Consider the following 14,560-nt stretch of genomic DNA (forward strand, 5'->3'; position numbering starts at 1 on the left):
CCTATCAGACCAGAGGACCGCCCGTACACCGCCTTCGAGGCGAACGGACGCCTCTACCAATTCCTCAGAGTCCCCTTTGGGGTGACAAATGGGGTCTCGGTCTTCCAGAGGGAGATGGACCGCATGGTCGATGACCACCACTTGCAGGCAACCTTCCCCTACCTCGACAACGTCACCATCTGCAGTCACAACCAGCAGGATCACGACTCGAACCTCGAGAGGTTCCTGAAAACCGCACAAAAACTCAACCTCACCTACAACGAGGACAAGTGCGTTTTCAACACCACGCGTCTCTGCATACTAGGCAGCGTGGTGGAGAATGGGGAAATCGGACCAGACCCCGACCGATTGCGCCCCCTTCGGGAGCTGCCCCTGCCCAACACTCCCAAAGCCCTGAAAAGGTGCCTGGGGTTATTTTCTTATTATTCCCAATGGGTCCCCAACTACTCCGACAAAGCCCGCCCCCTCTTGAAAGCATCCTCTTTTCCGCTCTCTGCTGAAGCCCACGCCACCTTCAAAAGCATTAAGCAGGATATTGAGCGGGCCACGCTACAGGCAGTGGACGAGAACACTCCCTTTCAAGTGGAAAGTGATGCGTCTGACTTTGCCTTGGCGGCCACCCTCAACCAGGCGGGGCGGCCCGTAGCGTTCTTCTCGAGGACCCTCCAAGGGCCCGAGATCAGACACTCCTTCGTAGAAAAGGAGGCCCAAGCCATCGTGGAGGCAGTGCGCCACTGGCGCCACTACCTAGCCGGCAAACGCTTCACCCTACTTACCGACCAGCGGTCGGTAGCGTTTATGTTCAATAATAAACAGAGGGGGAAGATTAAAAATGATAAGATTCTTAGGTGGCGGATCGAGCTCTCCACCTTCGAGTATGACATCATTTACCGGCCAGGGGCCCTTAACGAATCCCCTGACGCCCTCTCACGAGGGATGTGTGCCAGCGCCACCGGGGATCGGCTACAGACCCTCCACAACGACCTCTGCCACCCAGGGGTCACGCGGCTGTTCCACTTCATAAAGTCCCGTAACTTACCCTACTCGATTGAGGAAGTTCGGTCTCTGACCAGGAACTGCCGCACTTGCGCTGAGTGCAAGCCTCGGTTCTACCGCCCAGATAGAGCCCACTTAATCAAAGCTACACGGCCCTTTGAGCGGCTCAGCTTAGATTTCAAGGGCCCCCTCCCGTCAGTCGACCGCAATGTTTACTTCCTGAACATTGTGGACGAATACTCCCGTTTCCCATTCGCCTTCCCCTGCCCAGACATGACCAGCGCCACGGTCATTAAATGCCTCAACAGCCTGTTCTGCCTGTTCGGTATGCCGAGCTACATCCATACGGATAGGGGGGCGTCCTTCATGAGTGAAGAGCTACGCCAGTACATGCTGTCCAGGGGGATCGCCACGAGCCGTACCACCAGCTACAACCCCCGGGGTAACGGTCAAGTGGAGCGAGAGAACGGGACAGTATGGAAAGCAGTCACTCTAGCTCTAAGGACCAAGGGCCTCCCTATCTCCCGCTGGCAGGAAGTCCTCTCAGATGTGCTCCATTCGATACGGTCGCTATTGTGTACTGCCACTAATGCCACGCCTCATGAACGAATGTTTGTCTTTCCCCGGAAATCCACCTCAGGCGTATCCATGCCGTCATGGCTCTCCACCCCAGGCCCGGTATTCGTGCGAAGGCATGTGAGGGGCCACAAGACGGACCCTCTCGTGGAGCCAGTGCACCTACTCCACGCCAACCCCCAATACGCGTATGTCCGGCACGCCGACGGAAGGGAGGACACCGTGTCCATAAAAGACGTCGCCCCAGCCGGTAACGACAACAACCACGGCAATAGCAACAACAACGATCACAGCAACTCTTACCCACCCACTACTCTTTCATCACCCCCGGAAGAACATCGACCAACGGCACCCCCACCAACTACCCCTTCAACAACCCTGGCGGCACCCCCGGCAGAGACCCAGGAGGCCACCGGGGACACCCAGCCGACACCCGCGACACCACAACAGCCACGTCGGTCACAGAGGACTATCAAACCCCCGAGCAGACTAAATCTATAGAAGGGGTGAATGTGATGAAATATTCCATTCATCACTGCCTGTGACTGTGGTTGGTTTCAGGTTTCAGTTCCCTTACCTCAGTTCCGTCTCCTCACCATTGTATTGTTTATTGTAATGTATTGTGTGTAGGGCTCCGCCCATACCTGGCCCCTATGTAAGCAAGCTCAGTCTGGCCTCATATCCAGTACTGCAGACCTCCAGATGGAAGATACCTCTCTCCACTGCGTGTTACCTTCTAAGTTAATAAAAGCCTTGTTTTGTTTCGCTAACATCGAGCCTCGGAATTATTGAGGCACATCAAGAGAGAGAGGGGAGAGAGACAGAGAGAGAGAGTGAGAGAAGGAAGAGAGCGAGTGAGAGAAGGAAGAGAGAGAGAGAAGAGAGAGAGGGAAGTGAGAGAGAGAATGAGAGAGGGAAGAGAGAGAGAGGGGGGGAGAGAAGCGAGAGAGAGAAGCGAGAGAGGGAAGAGAGAGAGATAGAGAGAAGAGAGAGAGAGGTAAGGGAGAGAGAGTGAGAGAGGGAAGATAGAGAGAGACAGAGAGGGGAGAGAGAGGGGGAAAGAGAGAGAGAAGAGAGAGAGTGAGAGAGGGAAGAGTGTAGTGTCCGCGTATAAATAACACACGGACTGCAGGAGAATGGTAATAACAGGTGTTTACTGAACAGTGGGTATGCTGGAACTAACTGTACAAATTACTATACGGTGTTATATACAGGTGTGGTCACTACTGGTACTGCAGTATACAGGGGCTGTAAAAGATAGTTCCTCTCTTAAAGGTACATACATTACAATTCCTCCCCTTTTAGATAAACAGTACATAGCATTCATTTAACAATTAAATAATAACTAATTACAATTACAATTTTCTTTGTACTATATACATCAGCTGAAAGTAATCATTTATAAATTCAGCCTTTGAGGAGGCTTCCTGATCCTGTCTGGATAGCGCCTTTCTCGAGTATCCTGTTCTTGCGACGGAGTCGATTCTGGCTCATTGTCATTGGTTGGTTCGTCAGCTTCCAATACCACTGATTCTGAGGTAGACGCAATCTGTACTTCAGGTTCATCACCAGGTGCGTATGATCGTGGCATGGGTTTGACTTGTTCCTGTGACTCTAGAATCTGGTCAGCATGGCATCTCACGATGCTCTCTCCAACGTCCACTGTGTACATTAGTGGTCCCTGCCGTGTGCATATCGTTCCTGGCTGCCATTTTTTTGTTCGGTAGTCGCGGGCCAAGACTGGTTGCCCTATCTTGAAGCTCCTGGTTGGCTTCTCATTGATGTGCTGGAATTGCTTATTCTCAACATCTCGTCTTATGTTTGGTTTGAGCAAATCCAGGCGACATCTTAACCTTCGGTTAAAGAACATCATGGCTGGAGCTTGGTTGGTGACTGCATGTGTCACATTCCGGTAAGCAAACAAGAAATTATCCACCTTGTGTTGCCGTGGTATGTTGTCGTTATACATCGCCTTTATTGCTTTTTTAAAGGTTTGAACAAACCTCTCAGCCAATCCATTTGTGGCTGGATGATATGGGGCGGATGTGTAATGCTTTACCCCATTATTCCTCAAAAACCTCCGGAAATCCTCGGACACAAACTGTGCTCCATTGTCGGAGCAAATCTGTTCTGGTAAGCCATTCCTGGCGAAGATGGTCCGTAGGACTGCAATAGTTTTCTCCGTGGTGGTGGAGGACATTTTGATGACCTCTGGCCATTTCGAATGTGCATCCACGGCGATTAAAAACATTGAGTCCATAAATGGACCAGCAAAATCAATGTGTACCTGTTGCCATGGAGATGAGGGCCACTCCCATGGGTGCAGCGGGGCCTGTGGTGGAGCGTTTTCGACTTTCTGGCACCCTGTGCAGCTCTTGGTCATTTCCTCGATTTCTTTATCGATTCCCGGCCACCACACAAACGCCCTGGCTAGGCTCTTCATTTTTACCCCTCCCAGATGACCCTCATGAAGCTCATTGAGCACTCTATCTCTCAATTTGGGTGGAATTACCACTCGGGATCCACACATCAAGGTCCCCCAGCACACTGACAGCTGTTCTCTCCTTGGCGAGAATGCTGGCAACAGTGAGTCGCCATGTGCTGGCCATCCCTTCACCATCAAATCATAGACCAGAGAGCGTGTCGGGTCATTTTGAGTTTCCTTCTCTATACTTGAGTTTGTAACAGGTAGACATTCGACTATGGTCGAATGGAATATCTCAACAGGGTCCACTGCAGGTGCTTCCTCCACCGTAGGCAGCGGCAGGCGCGACAGCCCATCAGCGTTTCCATGCTGTTTCGTGCCCTTATACTCTATTTCGTATTGATGTGCCCCTAGAAAAAGGGACCATCTTTGCAGCCGTTGCGCCGTCATCGCCGGAACGCCCTTCTTTGGGTGAAAAATGGAGACAAGAGGCTGGTGATCAGTCAGTAAGGTGAATTTCTGCCCGTGCAGATAGTGATTGAACTTCTTCACCCCCCACACCAGGCTGAGGGCCTCCCTGTCAATCTGGGCGTAGTTATGCTCGGCTGAGGTTAACGAGCGTGACGCAAAGGCTATTGGCCTCTCTGAACCGTCAAGGAATTTGTGCGACAGCACCGCTCCAATGCCATAGGGAGACGCATCACATGCCAACCGAATCGGTAGTGTTGGATTGTAGTGGGCAGCACGGTGGCATAGTGGTTAGCACTGTTGCCTCACAGCGTCAGGGACCCGGGTTCGAATCCGGCCTCGGGTGACTGTCTGTGTGGAGTTTGCACATTCTCCCCGTGTTTGCGTGGGTTTCCTCCGGGTGCTCCGGTTTCCTCCCACAGTCCAAAGATGTGCGGGTTAGGTTGATTGGCTATAATAAATTGACCCTTAGTGTTAGGGGGATTAAATACGTGGGGTTACGGGGATAGGGTGGGATATGTGTTGGTGTAGGGGTTACGGGGATCGGATGGGATATGTGTCGGTGCAGGCTCGATGGGCCGAAATGGCCTCTATCTGCACTGTGGGGTTTCTGTGATTTCTGTGAATACTTCTTTTGAAGTGATTAGGCATTTACATTTCTGAAAGGCATGCTTACACTCATCACTCCATTTCCATGCTGCTCCAGTTTGCAGCAGGGCGTTCAGTGGGTGCAGAATTGTAGACAAATTTGGCAAGAACTTATGGAAGTAGTTCACCAACCCGAGGAACGACCTCAGTTGCAATACATTTTCCGGTGCTGGAGCCTTGACTACTGCCTCAATCTTGCCTGGGGACTTATGTAACCCCTCTTCATCAATCACGTGGCCACAATACGAGATTTGTTTCCTGAAAAACTCGCATTTGGGGCGGTTGGCTCGTAGCCCATATTCTTGTAATGTAGTGAGCACCTGCTCCAGGTTGGCAAGGTGTTCACTGTCATTTTCGCCCGTAACCAGGATGTCGTCCAAATAACACTGGGTCCCCGGGATCCCTTGCAGGACTTGTTCCATTGCCCTCTGCCAAATAGCCGGAGCTGATGCTACCCCGAATACCAGTCGGTTGTACTGGTAAAGACCTTTGTGAGTGTTTATGGTGAGGTATTTTCTAGATGCTTCTTCTACCTCCATTTGTAGATACGCTTGGGCCAGATCAATCTTCGTAAAGCGTTTCCCTCCAGATAGTGAGGCGAAAATATCTTCTATCCGCGGAAGTGGATATTGTACTGTGTGAAGGACTGGGTTCACCGTTACCTTAAAGTCCCCACAGGTGCGAACCTTCTTCGGCTCCCCAGGCATGCTGCTCAATGATTTCTTCATTACAGGAACGATGGATGTGGCCCACTCGCTCCAGTCCACCTTGGACAGCACACCCGAACGCTCCAGACTCTCCAGCTCTGCTTCGACGGCTGGGCGGATCGCATACGGTACCGGTCTGGCCTTAAAAAATTTTGGGTTTGCGTTATCTTCAATTTTTATCGTTGCCGTTACGCCTTTTAGAGTCCAAAGTCCTTGCTGGAACACCTCTTTCGCGTCAGTTAGAATTTTTGACAGTCGTCCAGGTGTGACGTCGTCATCCTTTTTGTCAGCCACAGTTAGCGCCTGAATGGAATGCCAATCCAATTGTATTTTTCGGATCCATTCACGTCCCAATAATGGTGGTCCTCCATCTTGTAGTATATATAGATACAGTTTCTGTGTTTCCTTCCCGTTGTATTTAACGGGAACCCTTATTTTTCCTCTGGGGTAGACTTTTTGCCCCGTATATGTCTTCAAGACAATGGACGTGTCCTTCAAGGGTATGTGTGAGAATAGCCGCTCGTAGTCTCGTCAATTCATGACTATTAGGGCTGATCCTGTGTCCAATTCCATCTTTACTTGGGACCCTGCTATCATGAGGGTGACCCAAATGGTTCGGTGATCCTCCTTTGCGATCACGTTGTGTAACTTTAGACAACTTAGTCTCCTGCTCCCGGAGTCATTATCACTCTTCTGATCTTCTGAACTACTGTCCGTCATCTTTTGTACTTTCTTGTACTTTTCCTTAGTAGTTCTTTTAGTGTTGGTTTTCTTTCCCGACCTGCAGACTCGTGCTATGTGTCCCACTTTTCCACATTGCCTGCATACTTTGTCCTTAAACCAGCAATCCTTCTGGTCATGGGTTGTTCTGCCGCAGCGATAGCACATTTCTGCTCCATATGCCATTTCATTGGTGCTATATTCTGGCGGTTTCTGTTGTATTTCCGCAGCTCCCCGTGCTGCCGCTTCGTAGGATACTGCAACGCTGAAAGCCTTTTCTAGCGTAAGGTCCTTTTCCGAAAGTAGTCATTTCTGGGTTCCTTCACTCTGGAGCCCGCAGACAAACTTATCCCTTAAGGTATCTGCCAGTCCTGCTCCGAACTGGCAGTGTTTCGATAACTTGCGTAGTTCTGTAAGATAGTCAGCATTACTTTCGTCTTTGTGCTGGTTTCTTTTATGGAACTTGAATCTTTCTGCTATCAGCAGCGGTGTAGGGTTTAGATGTTCCTGTAAGATATTGACAATCTCTTCAAAGCTTTTCTCCATTGGTTTAGCTGGGGTAATTAAATTCCGCAATAGGCCGTACGTTCTCGCGCCCATCAAATTCAATCATACCGACGCCTTCTTTTCATCGGCCACCTCATTTGCCCTGCAGTACACTTCAATTCTTTCCACATATGTGGTCCAGTCTTCTATTTCGTTGTCGAAAGCAGTGATGCTGCCACTCTTCGGCATCTTGGGTGGTTTAAAATGGCGCCTCCCGTGCTTTTCCTTCTTCCCCAATGGATTAAAATGGCGCCTCCCGCGCTTTTCCTTCTTCCCCCACTGCTGCCAATGCTGCTCCTAGCGTTCTGAATAGTAATGGCGGTGCCCCGCGGCTTTCTGCACGTCTCTCTTTTGTTAATTAATTTTCTTAGTTTTATTCTTCTTCGACGCTGTCCACTGCGCGTCTCTTTTCCTTCCCCCTTTTTTATTTTCTTTAAAGCTGCCCGGCTCTTGAGCACCGGCCGCGCCCTGTGCGCTCCAGCCTCTCTCTCTCTTTTTCTTCCCGACGACGCTGCTCGGCCCCCTTGCAGAGCCGCTCGATCGAGCTCTAGCCCGCCGCAGTCCGGGAAGCGTCAGCGCACTACCTGCTACCAGCCCGATTTGCTGGAACACCTTGACTGGAGAGCCAAGCCCAGCTCTCCACAGCCTCCCCTGCGATTCTCTGAACTCCGATGGATCACTGGGCGGTTGCCCGTGGTCGACGCTCGTTGCTCTGGCTTCGACCTCCAAGAAGCTTCTTTTCAGGGATGGATCCCCATGAGGTGATGCAGTACTGCAGGTGAGTTTGAACCTGCTCGTCACCACTGTAGTGTCCGCGTATAAATAACACACGGACTGCAGGAGAACGGTAATAACAGGTGTTTACTGAACAGCGGGTATGCTGGAACTAACTGTACAAATTACTATACGGTGTTATATACAGGTGTGGTCACTACTGGTACTGCAGTATACAGGGGCTGTAAAAGATAGTTCCTCTCTTAAAGGTACATACATTACAAAGAGCGAGGAGGAGGAGGAGGAGGAGGAACATGGAAGGGAGGCGCGCACAATGTTGCCTCTGCAAGGGCCGTCCGTGAACGCCTGATAAGACACCGCTTTTAACCAATGACAGAGAAGATGGCTTAGATGGCTTCTGGGATGAAGAAGCACATCATCGCAAGCATCCTGCACCCCCTATTGTCGGGCAAATCTCCAATGAGTCAAATGAGCAAAGTTGTAAAGTTACAATAACAATTTTTATTTATATGATAAACTGTGTCTTAATTATTCAGGACAAGCAATTAGAAACAAACCCAACAATTCATAACTAACAAAACTCGTTCTTACCACATCAAGATAAGTGTCAACGCAGTGAACAATATATTAAGATGAATATCAAACTTTCCTACAAACATTTCCCCCACTTATTGGATAATTTTTACTTTTTGCCCTTCGAGGGTGATCTTCATCCCCTGCGCACTTCACCCCTTCCCACTCTACTGCTCCTCTGTAATGTGGCCCCAGTGGCTGCAGCAAGGCTGGTGGAAGGCTGCTGAATGTTGGATCCAGAGACTGCAGATGGCTTTGAAGGACGCCCTCGACCAGCTCTGGGCCTGGAGGGCCCGGCTGCACCAAATCTGCATGGGCAGCAGCAGTCCGGGCTGGCTGTGTTACAGGCTGTGGCAAGTGCAATGGTGAAGTGGCAGTGGTGGGGGCCTGTGCTGCAATAGATCCTGCCACCTCACCCATTACACACGGCATGGGGTCTGGTTCTCCACGGTCTCCCTGCAATTCAACCATCCTCTGCAATGAGGCAAGGATGGGTTCAAGGGTTTGCGCACAGATGACAGCTGTGCTGGCGGCGGACTCCTCCACGCTCCTAGCCAGTGCATCCATGCTTTCGGGCGCCCTTGCCATTGCACCCATGAGCTCAGTGTGCATGTTCAAGCCTGCGTATTCATGGCCGCGATGTCGAGGTCCTCATCCGAGTCCTGTGCAGCAGAACTCGTGTGCCTGCTCACCCTCCGGGGAGATGGCCCCCGAACTTCCCTACCCACATGGCGTTGCTGCAGCCTGCTGGGTCCTGGAGTTTCACCCACATCAGATGCAAACCCCTTGCTTCCCTCCAGTGAACGCGTGGCCCCAGTGTCGGATGTATCGCCCTCGGGAGACGCAGGCGGTGAGGCTCCGGCTTCCTCTTCCTCCTCCTCTGGCGCGTCGCTGCCATTGGCAGGCTGAGGGACAAGCTGGTCAGCTGGTGGTTCACTATCTGAAAGCAGGAAGGTACAAGAGTGGCTTTCGCTTGAGGGCAGGGGGGCAGGAAGGGAGCAAGGACTGGAGACAGTTAGTTGGATTGAAAGTGTAAAAGGCTGGTGTTGTGAGGGAGAAGTGGAATGAGAGAGGAGAGAAAGCTGATGAACATACCGTTGTTGTCCCCAAGTGAGTTGACCTCTCCACCGGCCACATGCCTACTACCTGGCTCGCAATGAGCCTGTGGACTCTCTCCTCTAATTCTGTGAGGGGGTGTAGGTCTGCCTGTCCTCCTCCCATCCGTTGGTTCTCTCGGCAGTTATGTGAAAGCTTGGCCTGCAAGATAAAGGACAGCATGCGAGTGAGTGTACAGCCATGTGTTTGGCAGATGTGCCTACCATAGTTGAATAACCGTTAACGTCTGCAAGGTGTGGGATGTGCATGTGAGTTTTATGAGATGGCCATAGTTGTTGGATGAGTGTTGGGCATTTGGGCATTTACACCATCTGGGCACAGAGTGAAGTTGAGATGGAGGGATGTAGTGGTATTGAAAAGCAGGTACTCACCCTGACCACCCGAGTGAGGTCGTTCAACTTTCTACGACATTGTGGATGTGTCCTTTGCACCAGGCTCCACGATGACACATGCTGGGCCACCTCCCTCCAGACTCTTCTAAACTCGTGGGGCAATGGCCTCCTGCCACTCTCTGAAAAGAGCATTGCCCGTCGCCGTTCAACTGCGCCAACCAGAGCCACCAATGCCTGGTCACTAAAGCGGCGAGCTCTCTCCCTGGGCCTCTGAGTATCCATCACAATTGTTTGAGCAATATCAATGAGTAGATGTTTGCAGGCCGAGGTCAAACGCTGCAATGAGCGAGGTGTGGCTGGACAGCAAGATGGACCATCCCCTTTAAGAGCTGGATGGTGTCATTCTGTCTGAGTTCCAGGGTAATTGAAATCACCTGTGTTTCGGTAGCATTCTGTGGTAGGGCCTCGCTCCCGACATTAGCGCCCTAAGAGAGGTGTGTAGCGCTTGATTTAGCGCTCCAATCACCTCCAGGGGCGACGGAGACGAATTTCGTGGTCGGCGGTGATAATTAGCGTCGGGCGCTAAACTCTACGCCCAGCCGATATTAGTGCCCCAAAATGGGCGATACACAATTTTTCTCCCATTGTCTTTTAATTGAGATGTTAAACCGAGGCCTGTCTGCCTGTTCTGATGAGTGTAAAATATCCCGGGATCTTTCGATCTCTTGCAGAAACCCTGGAGAAATGGAGTGAATGGCCATATTTAGTCGCTTATGTTGTGTCTCTGAGGGGTTCCACTGACCTTCTGCCGACTTTATGGCAGTAGTTTGGGAGATCGCCCCATGGAAATTCAGAGTGCCCACACCACTTTTTGAAGAAGAGCAAAGAGTTCTTCCAGTGTCCTAGAATTTCTCCCTCAAATAACACCACCAGAAACAGATTAACTAGTCATTCATTTAATTTGCTATTTGTGGGATCTTGCTGTGTGTATTTTACCTGTTTCAGTTGCTTACATAACAACAGTGTTTGGACTGTAAAAGTAATCCATGGGCCATAAAGTGTTTTGGGACAAAAAGGCACAAATTAAGTGCAAAATAACAAGAGAAAATGCTGGAAAAACTCAGCAGGCCAGGCAACATCCGTGGAGAGAGAAATAGAGTCAACGTTTCAGGTCGAAACCCTTCGTCAGGACTGAAGAAACACAGGAAATGAAACCGATTAAAAGGCCAGTTTGGGGGCTGGGAAATGGGGATGAAAGAACAAAAGAGAAGTGAAGAGACATTAAGAGGTATTCAAAACGAGACGAGATGGGGATAGGACTAGTGGAGACAAAAGACGGCTCTAGATTAGGTGTGAAATGCGCTGGCAGAATGGGAGACAGCTGCCATGTGGGAGAGAAAAAAAGGGGGAAGGGCACAAACCAAAGGTGTGGATAAAAAATATATGTAAAAATGTAATAGGGGCCGAGGTTATGATCTGAAATTGTTGAACTCAATATTGAGTCCGGAAGGCTGTGAAGTGCCTAATCGGAAGATGAGGTGCTGTTCCTCGAGCTTACGCTGAGCTTCTGTGGAACAATGCAAGAGCCCGAGGACGGTGAGGTCTGAGTGGGAATGGAGCGGTGAATTAAAATGACAGGCGACCGGAAGCTCGGGGTCACCCTTACGGACTGAATGGAGGTGTTCCGCAAAGCGGTCACCCAACCTGCGTTTGGTCTCCCCAATGTAGAGGAGACCACATCGTGAGCAGCGAATACAGTATACTAGATTGCAAGAAGTACAAGTAAATCGCAAGAAGTACAAGTAAATTTCAGATCATAGCCTCGGCCCCTATTATATTTTTATATATTTTTTATCCACACCTTTGGTTTGTGCCCTTCCCCCTTTTTTTCTCTCCCACATGGCAGCTGTCTCCCATTCTGCCAGCGCATTTCACACCTACTCTAGAGCCGTCTTTTGTCTCCACTAGTCCTATCACCATCTCGTCTCGTTTTGAATACCTCTTAATGTCTCTTCACTTCTCTTTTGTTCTTTCATCCCCATTTCCCAGCCCCCAAACTGGCCTTTTAATCGGTTTCATTTCCTGTGTTTCTTCAGTCCTGACGAAGGGTTTTGACCTGAAACGTTGACTCTATTTCTCTCTCCACGGATGTTGCCTGGCCTGCTGAGTTTTTCCAGCATTTTCTCTTGTTATTTCGGATTTCCAGCATCCGCAGTATTTTGCTATCGTACAATATAAGTGCAAGCTCTTTCTTAAATTTATTCGTCATTGAACTCCAGGGACCGTAGATAACCCAACACATTTGGCAGATCCCCTTTATAACAACAGAAAATGCTGGAAAAACTCAGCAGGTCAGGCAACATCCGTGGAGAGAAATTTGAGTTGATGTTTCGGGTCGAACCCTTCTTCAAAACTGGAAAGTTTTAATATCTTTAATTATCAAAATTTGATTTGGCTGCATTTATGATCCAGCCATATTAATCATAACACTTAGGCCTTTAAAACCAGTTTCTATTTATTTGAAACCACAGTTTTTGGTACATTCTCTCACTTGCAAGATCCCAATCTCTCGGTCAGTGTCAGGGTATGACCTGAAACCTTAAGCAACTGGCCAGCCCAGGGAATCTTGTACCTGGTTAAGAGAATTTAAATGTATGTACAGGCTAGCAGAATTGATCTGTAGCTAAACTCTATTCAACTGCGTGTAGGGCCAGCCTTACCATGATGTAGGTCACAGAGCCGTGCGTGGGTTTTCAAAACATGAGGATTCTATCTGGATGTCTCAGTTGTGCACCATTTCCCCCTCTAAGGACCTCAATTACCGGACATATTTCAATAATGCTACAGATCCTCAGGGGTAGCACTCTTGCATCTGAACCAGAAGATTGTGGGGTCAAGCCCTACTCCAGGACATAAGCGTATAATCTAGACTGGCACTTCAGTGCAGTGCTGAGGGAGTGTTGCATTATCACATTATCTATTTGATAGAGGTGTTCAAAATCATGAAAGGTTTTGATAGAGTAAATAAGGAGAAACTGTTTCCAGTGGCAGAAGGATTGGTAACCAGAGGGCACAGATTTAAAGTGCTTGGCAAAAGAACCAGAGGCGACATGAGGAAATATTTTTTTTTACACAGCGAGTTGTTGTGATCTGGAATGCACTGCCTGAAAGGGAGGTTCAATAGTAACATTCAAAAGAGAATTGGATACATATTTGAAGGGGAAAACATTGCAGGGCTATGGGGAAAGAGCAGGGGAGTGGGACTAATTGGATAGCTCTACCAAAGAGCCGGCACAGGCTGAATGGCCTCCTTCTGTTCTGTATCATTCTATGATTCTATGTAAGGAGAACAGGAAAGTGTTTTGCCTCATTCCTCGTTCATCCAACACTACCAAGACCAGATTAACTGGTCATTTATCTCAATTGCTGTTAGTGAAACCGTGATGTGTGCAAATTGGCTGCTGTATTTACCTGCAGAACAAGAGTGACAACAATTCAAGAGTGAGATGCCCTGAGGACATGAAATGAGACACAAAATGCTAATTATTTCATGCTAGGGTTCACAAAATTAATTATTGCATTCTGTAAACAACATGGTGAAGAATTCAGAGAGATACGTGGAGGCACAGACAGACTCCTGCCATTTGAAGCACAGAACACTGGAATATAGCAGCAGACTTAAGTGAAATGATAAGTCATCTCCTAATTTGTTTTAATTGTTCAGTCAACGATGTCCAGTTTTCTCAGGAAATAAAACATATTAAGAGATTTTCAACTAATAATGTTGCATAATGGACTTATGTTAGAGATTCCTTCTGACAACTACAACTTTGTTAAATATGTTTTTGAGAAATAACATTTTAAAACTGTTATCCCAATTATAGTCACTTTTTGAAGATCTCCAGAATAGGGAATTTCATCTGGTTAGGTTTATTTTGCAAGTTATTTAATGAGAGTTTAGTGTGTAAAAGTGTAGTTGTCAGTATCAGTGAGTGTTGTGTATGTGGTTAGAATCTGCAGGCTCTGCTCCTGCGGGAAAGACGCCAGGGTCACAAGATTCCTGGGCCTGGGGAGTTGGGGGTGGGCAGGGTGGACACAGGAGCAGGGTGGACACGGGAGCAGGGTGGGCACGGGAGCAGGGTGGGCACGGGAGCAGGGTGGACACGGGAGCAGGGTGGACACGGGAGCAGGGTGGACACGGGAGCAGGGTGGGCACGGGAGCAGGGTGGACACGGGAGCAGGGTGGACACGGGAGCAGGGTGGACACGGGAGCAGGGTGGGCACGGGAGCAGGGTGGACACGGGAGCAGGGTGGACACGGGAGCAGGGTGGGCACGGGAGCAGGGTGGACACGGGAGCAGGGTGGGCACGGGAGCAGGGTGGGCACGGGAGCAGGGTGGGCACGGGAGCAGGGTGGACACGGGAGCAGGGTGGACACGGGAGCAGGGTGGGCACGGGAGCAGGGTGGACACAGGAGCAGGGTGGACACAGGAGCAGGGTGGACACAGGAGCAGGGTGGGCACAGGAGCAGGGTGGACACAGGAGCAGGGTGGGCACGGGAGCAGGGTGGACACGGGAGCAGGGTGGACACGGGAGCAGGGTGGACACGGGAGCAGGGTGGACACGGGAGCAGGGTGGACACGGGAGCAGGGTGGGCACGGGAGCAGGGTGGACACGGGAGCAGGGTGGACACGGGAGCAGGGTGGACACAGGAGCAGG

This window comes from Somniosus microcephalus, chromosome 14, assembly GCF_052327205.1.
Source record: "Somniosus microcephalus isolate GS21.2 chromosome 14, FLI_Smic_1.0, whole genome shotgun sequence".
Lineage (NCBI taxonomy): Eukaryota > Metazoa > Chordata > Chondrichthyes > Squaliformes > Somniosidae > Somniosus > Somniosus microcephalus.